Source organism: Phoca vitulina, unplaced genomic scaffold (genome assembly GCF_004348235.1).
Source record: "Phoca vitulina isolate PV1807 unplaced genomic scaffold, GSC_HSeal_1.0 scaffold12, whole genome shotgun sequence".
Taxonomy (NCBI): Eukaryota; Metazoa; Chordata; class Mammalia; order Carnivora; family Phocidae; genus Phoca; species Phoca vitulina.
In genome coordinates, this window is record NW_022589715.1 from 30,495,732 (window position 1) to 30,506,054 (window position 10,323).

The window sequence follows — 10,323 nt, forward strand, 5'->3', positions numbered from 1 at the left end:
AGGGCCGCTGGGGCGCCGGCGGAGCCGGCCAATCCGGGCGCCCGCAGCCGCCGTCCGGCCCCGCTAACTGGGGCGGGCTCCGGGTGACCGCGACGGGGCGCGGCCTGAGGCACGGCCCGGGCTCGTTGGCACCTGCCGGGCCGCTCGGGCCGGCCGGGATCTGGGCCCTCGGGGTTAGAGGGCCCGGGAGAATGTGGAGCCCAGCCGCGTCCCCTGGCCTGGGGATTGGGGGAGGGGAGGGGTTCCCTCCCGAGTTGGTGCCTTCGACCCCGCGGTCTGTCCGAGAACACACCGGCCTCTGTTGCAAAAGGACCGCGCGCGGTGAGGCCCTCCCCACCCCCTCACCCCCCCATCCCCCCACCCGGACGGTCCTCCGGCCGCGTCCTCCTCCTGCCTAAATCCCCTCCTCCAGGAGTCCTGTAGGATAAAGCACGCCAGGGTGCCCAGCGCAGGCCTGGCCCTGAGACGGAAGATGGATGATGGGTGGATGAATTAGAAAAGCCTTATCCCACGTTCGATAAGGGCTGTGACAAATCTTCACCTGTAAGTGAAACCGGGGTGGCACCAAACCCAGCGCCCGGGCTCGCGTGCTAGCGCTCTCCAATGCAGGGGCTTAAAGCCTCCCGGATAGGCCCCCGGTTGCCCGACAGCTGTCTGCGGGCTGTATGTAGCCTGAAGACGCAAAACTCTTCTAGAATCAACAGCTCTCTTGCCACCACTTGCAGTTGCATTTCTACCACGTAGTACACAAGCCACTGGATTTTAACCTCTTCCATCTCTGGCCCCCAGCCGTCACAGGAAAACTGTACATACAGTGGTTTAGCCAGCCTGCAAAGATGGTTTCTTAATGTTAACATTCAATTCATTTCCTTTTTATTTCAACTTTTATGTAATATCTGCTCTGGTCATGGCGGATATATGAGAGACCTCTGCAGAGTCGTTTTACTCTGTCACATGTATTAGTTTTTTCATATTTTCTCATTCTGCTTTTGAAAGGAATTGGTCTTTTAAGACTTCTGGGAAAAGGGAGTCTTCTTACATGTGGCTAACCTGAGCTAAGGAGGAAGGCAATTACTCTAGATCTCTTGCTGAAAAGGAGGCATCTTTGAACATGTCATGACAGATATTTATACAAATCCAAATGCCTTCCTAAGGAACATTAAGGAGCTGTCCAAATTTTGAGACCTGGGAGGATTTCCTTGCTTGAAGCCAGCCAGTCAGCCAGCCATTGGCTGGGGTTTGTAGGGGTTTTTTTGATGGAAGGAGGGGAGCATGCGAACATATTTTTATGTTTTCAGAACACAGTTTATTTCTCTGTGTGCACTGAAGAAAGGATTTTCCACAGACAGACTCTCTATTTTGCCAACCAGCCCCTCCCTTTGTTTTGATGACCACTTTTACCCAAAGGACTCTCAAATCATGCTCCAGAAATGAATTTTCAATTACCTGCTTTAAATCTCCACCTGAATGTCCTGCAAGCATACCCACAGCACGTCCAAAATCAAACTCATGGTGGCATTCCTCAAGGCTTCTGGACCCCCTATATTTGCTAACATTACTAACATTAACATTATTGACCACCTAGTCATGTCTGTATGAAGCCTCAGGTGACCTTTGGTTCGTCCTTCTCTAGTGTCTCTTCTCATCTGATCAATTGCCAAGTCCCACAGACACTCCTTTCAGAATATTTATCACATCCACCCCTCCCATCCATTCCCACTGCTGCCATTCTGGCTCAGGTCTTATTTCCTCACTTCTTATCTCGGCTACCAAAATGTTCTCCTAATTAGTCTTCCTATTTCCAATGCTCTTCTTGTTCCAGCCATCCTATATTTTGCCTTGCCCCAGGCCGATCTTCCTAATGCACAATATACATGTTAGGATTAGGTTCCACTTTTCCAGTAGGAAAAAAAGAAGGAGCAGTGTCCTCTCCCTTTAAGAATATTTCCTAAAAGTTGTTCACGCTATGTGCTTTATATTTCATTAACCAGAATTTACAACATGACCTTACGTAGATGCAAGAGAAGTTAGGAAATGTAATCTTTAGTTTGCACAGGCATATTCCCAGTTAAAAATCGGTGCTTCTGATGAATAAGTTGTGGGAATGAAAGGGACAGTGTAAGGAATATAGTCAATGATATTGTAATAGCGTTGTATGGTGACAGATGGCAGCTACCCTTGGGGTGAGCACAGCTTGACATATAGACTTGCTGAATCACTATGTTGTACACTTGAAACTAATGTAACACTGTGTGTCTGCTATACTTCAATAAATAAATTAATTAAATTAATTTTTTAACAAAAGATTGGTGCTCTGTTACTAAAGAAGCAGGAAAGAATTGTATTCTAGGACATACCACTTCCTTCATACCATACTCCTTCATACCACTTCTTGTTCAAAAGCTTTCAGTGGCTCCCACTGAATTAAGAATACGCTCTTCATCCTAGCATTCAACACCTACCAGGATCTGGTGTCCGTTCCCTCTCCAAGCTTGTACCCTCTAGGCACGCTACAAACATGCGGCTGTGTGCTGCTTCCACATTTTCTTGCCTCTCCATGCAGTCCCAGTTCACTTCTCTTGCAAAGCCTTTCTGAAGCCCCCTTGCTCCCACCGTGCTTGCTGCCCACAGCTTTGTGCAGCCCAGAGCTGTGTTAATAGTTAACCCTCCATTGGGAGTGACGAACGACCTGCCCTGCTGGCACTTTCCCTGGACATAAGTGGTGCCGAGTGGGAGAGCCGTGTTGTGGGCGCTTTATGCTGTGCCTAATGTTTGAACTAGAAACACTTCTCTTTAAGTAGGAACTGGTGTCTGGGGGCCTCTTTCAGGGACTGGCTGCCCAGGTGAGGCAAACCAAGAGACAGGTTATCTGCTCATGGCCTCCCCAACAGTTGCTGAAGGGTTTAACTTTCTGCTTTCTTTCTCTCCTTTTTTTTTTTTTTTCTTAATTCCTCTCCTTCTGCACTTCCATTACATTTCTTTTGTCTTTTCATAATTTTACACGCCTCCTCCTTGTTGGTATTTAGTACAAAAAGTCATTGATTCCTGTATTTAGACACCTCCCCCTGCAACACTTACATGTGTTTTCTCTGGATTTTAGATGTATAAGTACCAAATTACAAAATACCTTACAAGTGGTCCAGTCTGATACCACTCGCCATCACCACCACCACCATTGTTTGATGCTTGAAACTCTCAATAGGTTGGAGTAAGTACTGTTCAGTAAGTATTTCCTCTCTTGTTTCTCCCACTTGGATTGGAGTATATTTACTCACCTTTTTGATTTTGAGCTTGACCATATGACCTACTTGGCCAATGAAATAAGAGGATGTGAAGCAAGCAGAGGCATCGAAATGTTTTGCAGAGTTGTACTTGGACTCCTGCTTACGTGTGAGTCAGCATGCCCCAGGTAGATGCTGTCCCTTTAGCCTGGCAACAGAACAAAGGTGAGAAACGTGTCTGAATCCAGCCTGCCCCTGCAAACCCAACTGCTTTGCTACCTAAAGAAGACATCCCAGGCAGCCCACGGGCCCCTAAGTGAGAAAAATAAAATGCTATTGTTGAAACCTACTGAGATTTGGAGTCATGTGTTATGCTGTATCATTGTGGCAATAGCTGAGTCATATAAACCTTCTTTTCAACATCTGTTCCAGTTATCTATTTTTATTGAACAAACCACTCCAAAACATAGCAGCATAAAGTTACAGCCATTTTCTTATGCTCATGATTCTGTAGGCCAGAAATTCAGGCTGGAGCCTTAGCTGGGTGGCTTCATGACTGGACATGGCTGCACTCCACCAAAGCCACATGCCTGGCTATCTGCTGGGATCCTCAGTTCTTTTCCACATTGTGTCTACTGAGGCTGGAATGTCCAAGATGGCTCTTTCATTCATACCGCGGGTGCCTGGACTATTGTGGCTGGAATAGCTGGGCTGGCTGAGCATCTCCCTCTGTCTGTCTGTAGGTCTGTCTCTCAGTGTGGCTAGCGTGGAATTCCTCACCGCAGAGTGATCTCAGTGTAGTCAAACTTCTTATAGTGGTTGACTTCCCTCAGAGGGAGTGTTCTAAGAAATCTAGGTAGAAGCTGCAAGACTTCTGACCTCGCCTCAGAGTGTCCCTTCTTGCACACGCTGGTGGTCAAGCAAGTCACTAAGACCAGCCCTGATTCAACAGAGGAGAATTAGACTCCACCTCTAAAAAAGGGAGTAGCAAAGAATTTGCTGCCATCTTTGATCCACAGTAACATCCTTAAAGCTTACATGTGTGTGCATTCTAGATCCGCACACATACGTCATTGCTCCCACAAATGCCCTTACTCTGAGGTCTCTTTGGACGACTCTGTTAGAAAGTTCCTTTGGCATCATTTAGTCATGTTCTTAAAACCATGACTGCATCATCTATCATGAAGAAGAATTCATTTCCCTCACTAAAGCAATGCTATGGATTTTTTTATTTAAGAAGTCGTAAGAATGGTGTCTTTCCTATATTGTCAACAATGACTGTCTATCACTCCTAATATGCTTATGTATTGGTGAATACTTTGTATAGTACATGCTTGCAGACTTCTGCTAGTAAAGAGATATTCTCAGTTCTGATTTCACATCTGATGCCAGTTCAGTATTTTCCATATTATTTCACTAGAATGATAATGGCGTCACTAGAATCACATAGCAGGAATTATTTTCTGCCATGAATGGACTAAAAAAGGAAAATCGTATCCCACAAAGGCCAATTTGGATTCTAGAGTACTTCTTTACCTTTACTGAGAGATGCCAGATAGTTTAACAATTATACTTAAAAAGTTAAACTTTAGGGGCGCCTGGGTGGCTCGGATGGTTGGGCGTCTGCCTTCGGCTCGGGTCATGATCCTAGGGTCCTGGGATCAAGTCCCACATCGGGCTCCCTGCTGGGCGGGAAGCCTGCTTCTCCCTCTGCCTCTGCCTCTCTCTCTCTCTCTGACTCTCATGAATAAATAAATAAAACATTTAAAAAAAATTAAAAAAAAAAAGTTAAACTTTAGCCTCATTCTTTCCATGTCAGCAAAACAGCTTTGTAGAAAATGCAATGTGATTTTTAAAAAAGAATATTTGCCTTTCAAATAGATCAGATTACTTAGCAAACAAAGCAAGTGAGGTGAAAATCCAAAGTAATAAATAAGTTCTTTTCCTTGCACGGTGGACGAACTTCGTGTGCAGGGCATTATGGCAATCAAAGCACTGGTGACTTCGTAATCCGTGCTCCTTTCTCAAGGCATCATCTCTACCCACCAAAAAGAAGGCAAAGAAAAAAGGGGGCCGTAAAGAAGCCCCTAGAACCAAAAGGTCAGGTGCACACTCAGATAAACACTGTGAGTCAACACTAAAAGGGAATTTGGTCAGAGTGGGAGTAAAAGGCAGAATGAAACAGAAATAAGTCTGTTTCTATGGTTTTAGAGAGGAGCTAAAGCTATGTTAGCTGACGTGTGCTTCTTAGAACAGTGAACTGGGAGCATCAGAAGAAATGAGTACAAGATGGGAATATAAGTTGGTTTGGTGTCTGTGTTTTGTGGGCAAGGGTTCTGTGGGTAGGAATTTAATTCATTGACACAACCAGATGTTTACTGAGTTGCTTAGTGAACGTAAATCACTCTGCAAGGTCCATTGAGTGAAATACAAAGAAAGGGGTATGGATTACTTGGGGAGCTGATCAAAGTGCATCTTCCTGAGCCTGGTGGATGGCCTAGGAACCTGCATTTCAACAAGCCAACCCTCCTCTCCTGCATTACCCCACCCCACGATTCAATCAAAGAATATTTATAAGGGCATTGAGTTAACAGAGTTTGAATTAAAGAGAAATCCAAGAAAAGGTCTAGGGCTAGGCCTTCGAAGCCTATCAATCAAATCCTTCTTCCTGAGGAGGGATCTTCCTCCACTTAAAGGGTTAACGTCCCAAAATTGAAAATATTGTAAGTTGAAAATACATTTAATATACCTAAACTATGGCCCAACATAGCTTAGCTTAGCCTACCTTGAGCGTACTCAGAACATTTGCATTAACCTACAGCTGGGCAAAATCCCCTACCACAAAGCCTATTTTATAATAAAGTGTCGAATATCCATGTCATTTTTTGAATACTGTACTGAAGGTGAAAAAAAAAATGGAATGATTCTATGGGTGTAGACTGGTTGTAAGTGTATCAGTTGTTGACCCTGTTGATTGTGTGGCTGACTGGGAGCCGGGGCTGCCACTGCCCAGCATCGTGAGAGAGGATCTTACTGCATATCACTAGCCTAGGAAAAATATCCAAATTTAAAATTCAAAGTACTGTTTCTACTGAATGCACATCAATTTCACACCATGGTAAAGTCAAAAAATCATAAGCCATACCACCTGTACAATTCTAAGAAGAGAAGCAGGGGGAATTAGAGGAGAGGGAGGTTAGATAGGGTAGAAAAGAAATGGACATCAATTAGAATGGGTTATGGTTCTCCCAAGAATTTAGTTTAATTTAATTTAAGCCTGGCCCTAGAATTCTCTGAGGTCTGTTTGGGAAACAGTGGTGGACTTCTGAAAAGATAATTAACCTTACAAGTAGAACTCAGTGGTCCCCAAACTTGACTCTCATCAGAGTCATCTAGAAAGAGTTTAGAAAGAATAGATTCCAGGGCTCCAACCCTGGAAATTTTATTTTTGTAGCTCTGGGGTAGGATCCACTCATCAATATATTTTTTATTCTTCCAGCTAACAGATTAATCAGATATAACAACCAAATCCAGTGGAATCTGAATTAAAAGAAAAGCAAAGTATAATTTTGAGACCATTGGGGAAATTTCATGTATGTTAAACCTAATGTTGAGTTTCTTAGATGTGGCAACAGTGTTCTGGATAATAGGGCAGTGGCCCCATTCTTGGGAGAGTGCTGAGAAGTATTTAGGGACAGTGTCAAGGTGTCTGCACAGCATTCTTGGATGGCTTGGCAAAGGGGAAATGTGTGTACTTATACAGAGACCAATGCAGTGGGGGAGGCAAGATGCTACGGCTGACAAACGTAGGTGAGGAGTATATGGGTGTTAACTGTTTTGTTCTTGAGATTTTCTTCAGGCTGAAAATTTTTCAAAATTATAAAACATTAATTATTTTTACAAGAGAGAATAAATGGGGGGGGGGTGCGTGGGGTTGGAAGGCTCCATTCTTGATTTTGTTGCACAAGAGATTTGAGAAACATTACCAGAAGGTATGGGTTATAGAAGGTTGAAGCAGTGAGAGAGAGGTCACTGTGGCCTACAATTGAGGTTCTCCACTCATTTTCTTCTAGGACACACATGACAAATGATGCCTATACTCAGTGCCCACAGCTATGGTGAACCTAGGCTTAGATGTGATTCCTGGCTACTGACCTGAACCACAACAGATTTTCCTCCTACTTAAGAAAGAATGTTGCCTGCAAGTAAGTGATGTTATCATATGGATAACTTCGAATTCATTCAAATTTATTTTAAAAATAATCATGCCCGAACTTCTCTATTTTTGTGTGGAAGGGGTTTGAAAATTCAACCAATCACTATAATGCACAAAGAAAATGTAGATTACTTGCTATCTGTAGTTGATCTAATCTTTGTCCTGGGCAGTCACAGCACTGGGTCATCGAGGCGGGGGGTGGGGGGCGGGGAGAAAATGGGCCTTAACTTGACAATGAATGTCATGGAAGTTTTTCTCCAGTTTAAATAGCTTCATGTGGATAACTCAGAGTCTCCTGGTAAATACTCAGCATTTCAGACTTCTTCTCTATCAAGTTACTCTACGTTGATGTGGTTATAGAAAATTTTAAGAGAGGTTACAATTTTCTATAAACTGGGAAAGAGTGGTGCTTCACCAATAGGGAAAATGCACAGACATTGTAGTAGATTCTGAAAATAGCCCCATTCTTCACCTTTCCCTGTATCCTGACTTTTTGTTATGTTACTTTTCAGGGTCCTCCAACTCAGTCTGCACTCAACCATATGATTTTCTTCAGCCAAGGGGTATAGCTGACCCAAGGCAAGCAGAGGTTCGAAATACGCTTACACGTTAGGCTCTTCTCTTGTGCTATTGCCATCAGAACATGCCTGCAGGGGGAGAGAGACACGTGGAGCACAGCTGAGGCCTCGGTCATCATAGCAGAGGTCATCCTGGATCAACTACCAGCCCGACTACCCCAAATATGGAAGCAGACCCAGCCAATCAGCAGAGCTGTCTAGTTGCCCGCCCCCCACCACTCTGAGAAATGTGAGCAGTAAATACCATTGTTGTATGCCATGGAGGTTTTGTGGTTCTTTGTTACAGTGTTAGTCCAAATCCACCACGAAGCAGATGCCGAGATGGAATAAAACGTGCAAGGATTTTATGCAGGGAATATCAATGCAAGAGAAAAAAGGGAGGAGCGAACTGAGCGCCAGGACACCTGTCAAAAGGCAATGTGAGTCTGACCCAAATGAAGGAAGGAGGGAAGGAAAGTTGGGTAGACATGTCTGCCATGCAGTCTAAGGCAAGTTCAACCTCAGCTGTCAGAGGAGTCTCGAGCCTCCTAGGAACAGGTCTGCCTTAGTATGCCCATGACACTCAGCCACTGGCTGGGAGAAACCTGCGGGAAGCATGGCCTTGGCACAAAATGGGCAGTGGGTTTCAGAGCACACTAATTGGCCAGTTAGACTAATAGGTCTGCGAGGTTTTTTTCTCGTGGCTGCCAAAATCACACAGCATTATTGTGGGAAGACTTAACAGATAGAGGCATGCAGAAGAGCAATTCCTAACGTGGGTGGTACTAACTCCTAGGGGGAGTTCTGGAAGTGAAGGGGGCATTTCCTGGCTATCATCGTGATTGGGGGGGTGCTACTGGCAATTAGCGGGCATGGGCCAAAGATGTTTGATATCCTGTAAATCCCTGGACCGTCCTGCACAACCAATCATCCTGTGTCCTTCACAAAGTTTCGGTGTCCTATATGATATCCACAAGGGGAAGAAGCTGTTGAAAATGATCTCAGCCAAGAACCCAATACTGTTTTAGACAGAAACATCAAATATTTTTTGCTCACTACAAATATGCACTGTGTTTCTGTGATTACAATTACTGTGGATTATGAAGAAAGATGGCTCTGTTTCAAACGTGACTAAGTATTGGTGACCCATATTAGGAAATCATGCCACCAAGCAACATTACTTGTGGTATTTGAGTCACCAATACAATGCTCCTGAGACAGGCTACGTTTATGGCTGTGACCACCATGTGCAACGTGCAAACATTTGATTATTTCATTATATTCCCTGTGTGATCATTCCCAGGTATTTACTCACAATAAAATATATATTATTTCATTATAATGATTTTCCTGAAGCTATGTGGTAGGTGAACTTTATTTTTTTATTTTTAGAACAAGAGAGAGAAAGGGGGGAGGGGCAGAGGGAGAAGGAGAGAGAGAATCTTAAGCAGGTTCCACGCCCAGTGCAGAGCCCCACATGGGCCTCGATCTCACGACCCTGAGATCATGACCTGAGCTGAAATCAAGAGTCAGATGCTTAGCCAACTGAGCCACCCAGGTACCCTTATTTTCAAACTTCATTTTTGGCTGAAAGAAAGTGCTAGGTCTGACATGGTTAAGACCCACTCCTGTAGAATGAGGATCAAAAAGCTATATAATAATTATCAAAGAGAAGCGAAATATACCCATGTTCATAGCAGCATTATTCACAATAGCCAAAAAGGTAGAAGCAACCCAAGTATCTATTGACAGATGAATGGATAAATAAAATGTGGTGTATATACGCATATACATAACAGAATATTTAAAAAGCCTTAAGGGGTGCCTGGCTGGCTCAGTCGGAAGAACATGTGACTCTTGATCTTTGGGTTGTGAGTTCAAACCCCACTTTGGGTACAGAGATTACTTAAAAATAAAATCTTTAAAAAAAAAAAAGAGAGAGAGAAGGAAATTCTGACATAGGCTACAACATAGATGAACCTTGAAGATATTATGCTAAGTGAAATAAGCCAGTCACAAAAGGACAAATATTGTATGATTCTGCTAAAACCAGTTACCTAGAGTAGGCATATTCATAGAGACAGGAAGTAGAATGGTGGCTGCCATTGGCTGGGGAGAGGGAGATTGTGAGTTATTGTTCCACGGGTACAGAGATTCAGTTTTGCATCATGAAAAGAGTTCTGGAGATCAGTTGCACAACAGTATGAATATACTTAACACTACTAAACTTAAAGATGGTAAATTTTATATTATGTATATTTTACCACAATAAAAAAAGAAAGAAAGAAAGGGAGTATAATTTCAGTCCCCAGGTCAGACCCTGAGTAAA

General features: G+C 43.8%; 1 long non-coding RNA gene across 1 annotated transcript; it reads left to right on the plus strand.

Moving 5' to 3' along the window:
• Nucleotides 1–114: 114 nt before the first annotated feature.
• On the plus strand, nucleotides 115–8,845 carry LOC116636382. The gene is made up of 4 exons (XR_004300336.1): nucleotides 115–321; nucleotides 3,101–3,222; nucleotides 7,295–7,426; nucleotides 7,950–8,845. It is a non-coding gene; the product is annotated as an uncharacterized LOC116636382 (long non-coding RNA).
• Nucleotides 8,846–10,323: the final 1,478 nt, after the last annotated feature.